The sequence below is a fragment of the Malurus melanocephalus genome, unplaced genomic scaffold, assembly GCF_030028575.1.
Source record: "Malurus melanocephalus ecotype Western Australia unplaced genomic scaffold, MMel_1.1 scaffold_232, whole genome shotgun sequence".
In the NCBI taxonomy this organism is placed as follows: Eukaryota; Metazoa; Chordata; class Aves; order Passeriformes; family Maluridae; genus Malurus; species Malurus melanocephalus.
Genome location: NW_026623464.1, coordinates 414,542 through 421,557, shown reverse-complemented (window position 1 = coordinate 421,557; position 7,016 = coordinate 414,542).

Here is a 7,016-nt window from a genome sequence, read left to right as displayed (position 1 = left end):
TGGATGGGTTTGCATGACCAACAATTGGCTTATTATTAAAAAAAAAAACTAACAAAAAACCAAAAAAAACCAACAACAAAAAACCCCAAAAATACATAAACTTCTGTAAATTTTTGATGAATAACCCTATAAAAATGAAACAAATTCTGTATAAAGTGCTATGGCTTTTGTTTGGTTTTTTTTTTTTTTTTTCTTTCAGTGGTTTATTTCTTCATTTATTGTCATATCCAAAATATACTTTTATGRTCATTTCTTTTCAATAGAAGCAATCCAGTGTGAACAAAACACACCCAAAATTTATMATCTTCTGCTCTGACTCTGCAGTCAGATTAACTAGCAAAATCCCAATTTATATCTCCAGAACTGTTCATGTATTCAAAAACCAGTAATCTTGATTGCATTAGATTGGTTTTTAACAAGAACTAAAATTATTGGACTGTGTTATTTATGGAATTGTCTGGCCTTGATTTATGGAATTGTCTGGCCTTGATTCCTGTGCAAGGAAGGAAGGTGGGTTTAGAAGTACCTAAAATCTGCAATATGTTATCTTGTACTCTAATGCAATTTGTTCATGCAAGCTAATCAGGATCTATAGTGGGAGGGGCAAATAGCTGCTCTTGGCAATATCAGYACTGCTTTTGCCTTCTGAATTAACATTAGTTTAGAGATCTCGTGAATAAATCTTTCCTAGAGCAGGTGCACTAGCAGCTTTCAGTTGCCATGATGATGAGTTCAACTTTAATCATCAGATTTCCCATAGGCTTTATGAAAGTGGCTGTTGGCAGAGTGAGAGGAGGCTTTGGATGAAAAGCTACATGCTGAGCTAACAGGCATTTCACATCCTTTAAGCTGAGCAGGTAAGGGATCTCTGCATGCAGCCCAACTTATCTAAAGCTGCTTTCAGTGAGCATGGCCATGCTACCCATTATCTCTGTGACCTGCCAAGTGAAACCAGTTCTTTTTGAGATGGGAACATCTCTCCAAAGCCTGTACCTGTGGAAATCTCTGCTGTGCAGTGAGCAGCTGAAGCCTGATTTCATTGAATTGATGCACCAGTATTCAAAGGGATCATGTGGAAGGAGAAGGTGTTACTGTCTCTGTCTTGTAACAGAGCAGTATATCATTTTTCTAGATGCTTAATTAATTTTACTTCTAGCTTCAATTTATGTTTTAGTAGCATTATGTTTGGTGATATCTGTTAGCTTGTGCCAGGGATAATTTTATAACCTAAGTAAAACACTTTCCCCCTTGCCTTGCCTCTTTTTTAAAACAAAACAAAACAAAGCAAAAAAACAAAACAAAACAACACTGAAGAAAAAACATCAACAAAATAGCTGGATGATATGGTCAACCTGTCAGGTGTGCCAAATAGGCTTTATTATCCTTACCATATGATGATCAATAAAGGCTTAAATGATTTTTTTCCACTATTCTATATTTCAGTTATTATAAATAAAGTCAAGCAGGGCAATAAAATACTGTTAGTTACCAAGGTTTCTGATAAAATATTTTAAATTTTTTTTCCCCAAATAAATTGTTACATAAACAAAACTTAGCAGCAGAGGGTGAAAAAACCTTTAATAAATATATTTGATGATTTTCTCTTGAGTGTTTTAAGGTGAACTTCCAATCCACTTTTCCTCTGAAGAAACCATTAAATTGCTTCATATTTGTGACAGAAGGCTCTTTAATTTGTCTCAAATCATAACAATATATAAAAATATGSTTATTAAGTAAACAATTTATTTCAATTGGACTCAATACATGGACAGGAAGGAATTTCTCATAATATGGTAAACAATAAACTCAATAAACCTACATGTGGAATTTCAACATTTGTTTTTTCTCATTTTTACAATGCCAGCAGGTGCAGTGTAGTTTGGGAAAGAGAAGAGAATCTTACACTTTGGGGAAAAAGAAGTACTATGAAAGAGTTTCTCACTAGAAAATATATTACTTTGCAAGTAAAGTTTGAACAAGACCAATTAATAAGTTAAACTTTTAGTTGGACCCATGTACCAGGAGCAAAGCATAGCAATTTTACTGAGAAGAAAAGCRACTAGAATATGCACAATGTCTTAAATAAAAACAAAAAGAACAGAAATGAAATCTCTGTGGCAGGTTAAAAAATAATTTCCTTTTTATTCTATATTTTACATCACTCCCCAACTTTGCACTTGTAGGTACACTAGCTCTCTTATTTTTAAATAGCTTCTGAAATGCAGAAATTAGTTTAATGGTGAGTCTTATGTAATGATGTGTTCCACTTTGCTCAAACTGGTGTCTTTAGAGCACCAACCTTACAATATCCCTCTGAATCACCTTTTGTAGAGGCTTCTCACCATCAGTGGTATTACAGAGAGCCCAGGGAAAATAAGAGTCTAACTCAGTAATGGCAAGAAACACTGTTGTAAATGCTCATAAAATCTCAGTACCCTATGTTTCTCTAATGAACTACAATGTAAATAGATTTAGTAAACATTAAATACAAGAGACATGGCATCTTTTCAAATAAGGATTTCAGTATTTACTACAAGAGAACACATAAAAACTTTATTGACAGATGCACAAAGTCTTAGTTCCTGAGGCGGCAGTTCCAGACCACTCCTCCACTACTGATTGCTGGGTGATATTCCTATTGGATGCACCCATTGTTTGAGAACTATTAAGAATTGTGCTTCATTGCCTTCTTAAAGTGACATTTGCTTGGCCAAACACAGATACCTGTATGTGAGTTTTTGAGATAGTCACACTTAGTCTCTATTTATAGTCAATGAAGAAAAGTAAGTATTTCTAAACTGCAATTCATCTTACTAAAAGACAATTTTCTAAAATGTATCAGATGAATTGTGCCYCAGAAATGCCCATTTCTCTTCACTGGTCACAATACCAGCCTGAGATAGCATACTCAATTATAAAAGGGAGGAGTTCTTTACCTGTCCCCCCAGTAATTTCCTTTTGCTTCCTTTTCAAGGACAGCACATTAACAATAAGCCACTGTCTCTACCTCCAAAGCATGRAACTATAGCACAAATCTACACCTACACCCATCCTCATCACAGAGAAGTCTTAATACTACAATAGCACAAGGTCACATCCTCTGTCATTCCTATCTGTGGCACTTGGGCTGACACATCTTGTCTGCAGTAGACTGCTACAAGCTTTCCTCCATTAAAAAGCTTGAGTCTGGTTGTCTATCCTGAGATAATTCCCTTTGTACAAAATTCCCTTTGGGCATCTCACAAATCATTTCTCTGACTCCAGGTTTCAGACTCTGCTGTTTCTGTTTTTCCAGAACATGGCTTTGCTGCTTCTAGARTTTCTGTTCAACAGATTAAACACAGTACAGCACACAGTAGACTATTATTGCAAGCATGCTACACTGTAAATACCTAACAGCTTTACTGCAGGATATTGGAAACCTGAAAGGGATACCCATGGAAGGGCTTCACAGCCACAATGGACTCCTGCCCCCAACTTGTGTTAATGGTGGAAGAAATCTATGATCTGTCTGTATGTTTGACTGACCACAGTACCTGTCAAGACGGGAAACTCGGCTCATTCAAAGCATTTAAACAAAACGTCTGATTTTAGGTGGAATAAATTTCCTGTATGGCAGGACAGAAAGTGTGAGAGCTGTTTCATTTCAATGCAGGGTGTATTGGGTCTGGCTGAGATGTTCATTCTCCCACAGCAACTCTCACAGAACTGTTCTTTGTGTTGCTAGCTAGAAAGGTGTTGATAACACACYAATGTTTGGCTACTGCTGAGCAGCACTGACACAGCACCAAGGCTGACTCTCAATGTGAAKTTGGCTGCGGGTGGGCAAAATACTGGGAAAGAGCACAGCTAGGGCAGCTGACGCAAAATGATCAAAAGAGTACTCTGTACCATGTGATGTCAGTTCAGATATAAAAGGTAAGGAAAGGAGGAGGAATGGGAGCATTCATTATTTACAATGTTTGCTTTCTGGAACAACTGCTATGTGTGATGAAGCCCTGCTTCCTGGCAGCAAGCGGTGTGGGAATAAGCTTTTTAATGGAAGCTCTAGAGACTATGGACATATCTTCATCAACTGCTGACAAAACATCCTTGGGAAAGAAACTATTCACAGTATTGCTGATGATCAATATTTTTCAACAGTAAATATTTAGCAGCTAAGTTTTATGACAGGTTCTTCTGTGTGTGAATTATGGAAATGGGACTAAATATATCTGCAGATGCAGCCAAGCAAGCACACTGTGACTTGCTGRTTTGTATATGAGAAATATGTGATTTAGATATATAACTGTAGTAAATTAGAGGAAAATGTCTGAATTCCACTGCAGGTGGAAAATCAGGCCRATATTTGGCTCCTTTTAAGTTTACAGTTGTTAATATTATGTCAATCCTTAATGATGATAATATGCACAGGAAGAGTAAAAAGTGGAAAAGCCAAAAAACCTGGCTTTGTTTCTTGTCAGTCTTTGATTGAAGTAGGTATAGTAGTAAGAGGGGCTTATATTATGGATTAAAACTTTTTAAGAATTCTTTGCTGGCAAAATTTCTGCGTGTCCTTGGGGTATTTTTAATGTTTCACCATGAGTTTTGGAAGCAGACACTTCAAGAAGAGCTGTGAAGTTACATAGAAAATTATGTGATTGTTTCCGTGTCGTCCTGGTGACTTCCAGAGCATGAAACCAAAAGGCAGAACACAGCCATTTTTTAGGTGCCCTCAGCTCTCAGTATGACATAGTATCTAATTGGTGYTCAGGATGTATGCAGTATTTTTTAAACTCGGGCTTGGAAGGRGAAGAATTTCAATGACTTTTATACCACTGAATGTTTCAGCTCCAATGACCATTGAGATTCCAATATAAAATTACCATTTTCTGCAACACTTTCTAATACATCTGAGCTGCAGATATCATCTGAGGCTTTTAATACTCTTTTGACCTCTGATTGTATATAATCCTATATAATCAACATGATATAACTTTGTAACATCTGTTGGTGAAATAATACTTTTCTGTGATTCCACTGAGCTATGTCAATACATTATTTTAACATGATGCTTGAGAAGTTGTAAGTTTATTGCCTAAGGGATGTATATTGCAGCAAATTTGTGTGTGGTAAACAGGCCAGTTATTTTTGTAAATCTACAGAAACAAAGATATTTAGAAATAACTTGCACTTTATACCTTACCTGCATTTTGATGATGTTTATTTTGCATGAATATTTCATGTTCTGTAGCTCAGTAAGTGCACAGTGATTTTTTATTGCTTGTTGTTTCTGTTAAACTACATGACAATGCAGTTTGTGTTTCCACACTAGCTTAAAGTGTGCAATGACTTATAAAGAAGTGCAAAAATATAGAATATTTCAATAATTAGATCATGGAATCATAGAACTATAGAATGACTTGGGTTGGAAGGATCCTTAAGGATCATGTTGTACCAAGCCCCCATGGGGGTGTGCTGTGGGAAGGCACACTTTCACTGGGCCAGGCTACTCAGAGTTCCATCCAACCTTCCAGGGAGAGGCCACCCACAGCTTCCCTGGGAAATCTATTTCAGTGCGTCATCACCTTCACAGAAGAGAATTTCTTCCTAATATCTATTCTAAATCTTCTCTATTTCAGTTTGAAACCATTTCGCCTTGTCCTGTCACTATATGCTCTCTCTTTAGAAGATTATTTGTAAGCTTTTCTAAGTCTATGCAAGTTAAAAATATGCAAGTACACATACATGAGTTAATGATATCTGCAGCTCAGATGTATTAGAAAGTGTTGCAGAAAATGGTAATTTTGTATTGGAATCTCAATGGTCATTGGAGCTGAAGCATTCAGTGGTATAAAAGTCATTGAAATTCTTCTCCTTCCAAGCCCGAGYTTAAAAAATACTGCATACATCCTGAGCACCAATTAGATACTATGTCATACTGAGAGCTGAGGGCACCTAAAAAATGGCTGTGTTCTGCCTTTTGGTTTCATGCTCATCATGAAATCATTCAGAAAAAGTTTTGATAAAACATTGACTAGCAGATCATTTAGAATGACTGGCAATGAATGACTCTTYAGTGTAGTCAAGTTAAAATACATTACTCTATTTCCTTAAGTGGAATCAAGAGAGAAAAAAATATATTACTCTTTGCTGGAAAAAATGACATTTATCAAAAAGTTTGCTTATTTTTTTTGTTATTTTATAAAACAGAGGGTTATTTCAGAGGTTTTTACCTGACTTCTCTTTTGAAGTACTTTTGAAGTACATTTGAATCTGTATATGTTGACTTGTAAGCCTCCTGTTAGTACTGCACTTTATTTATAAATGACTGTATTTTTATAGAATACAATGACAAAAATTACTACCTAAGAAATTCTTAAAAATTGGGAACACTGTGGAAAATGAAAAGAAAATCTGTGGGTGATATGTGAGTTCAATTTTCAGTTTGATGAAGTTCTATTGTATACATAAAGAATAATTATGTCTCCCTTTACAAAAAGTTATACATTTTTGAAATTAATAACCTTTGATGTTGAATGAAAAGCAGAATATCTTTATAAGTCCATATGTATGTATATTATTTCAGCCAAGAAAAATGGCTCATGGGGGTCATTTTTCAATCATACTAAAACTGATATTTTAATTCAGAATTATTAGAATTAAAATAAGCTTTATCCTTCTCTGTTATCTTACAGTTTAGCTCAAAATTTTGATAGCTGTGAATCAGGGATTTGATCTTAGTATTTCAAAGGCAAGATCTAGACTCCAAAGTAAATGACAAGAAATAAAAGGAAAAAAAACATGAAATCGATTGAAAATGGAGGAAACCAGAAAATGTRCTTTGATTAATTGAAAGGTTAATAACTGAAAGACTTCCTCCACACAGCATACTGTTAATTATAAAGTCTGAGCAATGTGTSATTTCATTTAACACTATGCAAAAGGCCAACATGACACAGTAAGCTGCTTGATTCTTCTTGTGTTGTGAAACATATGACTTGGTGTTTCATTCTACTCTGGAGAAAAAGAAAGCT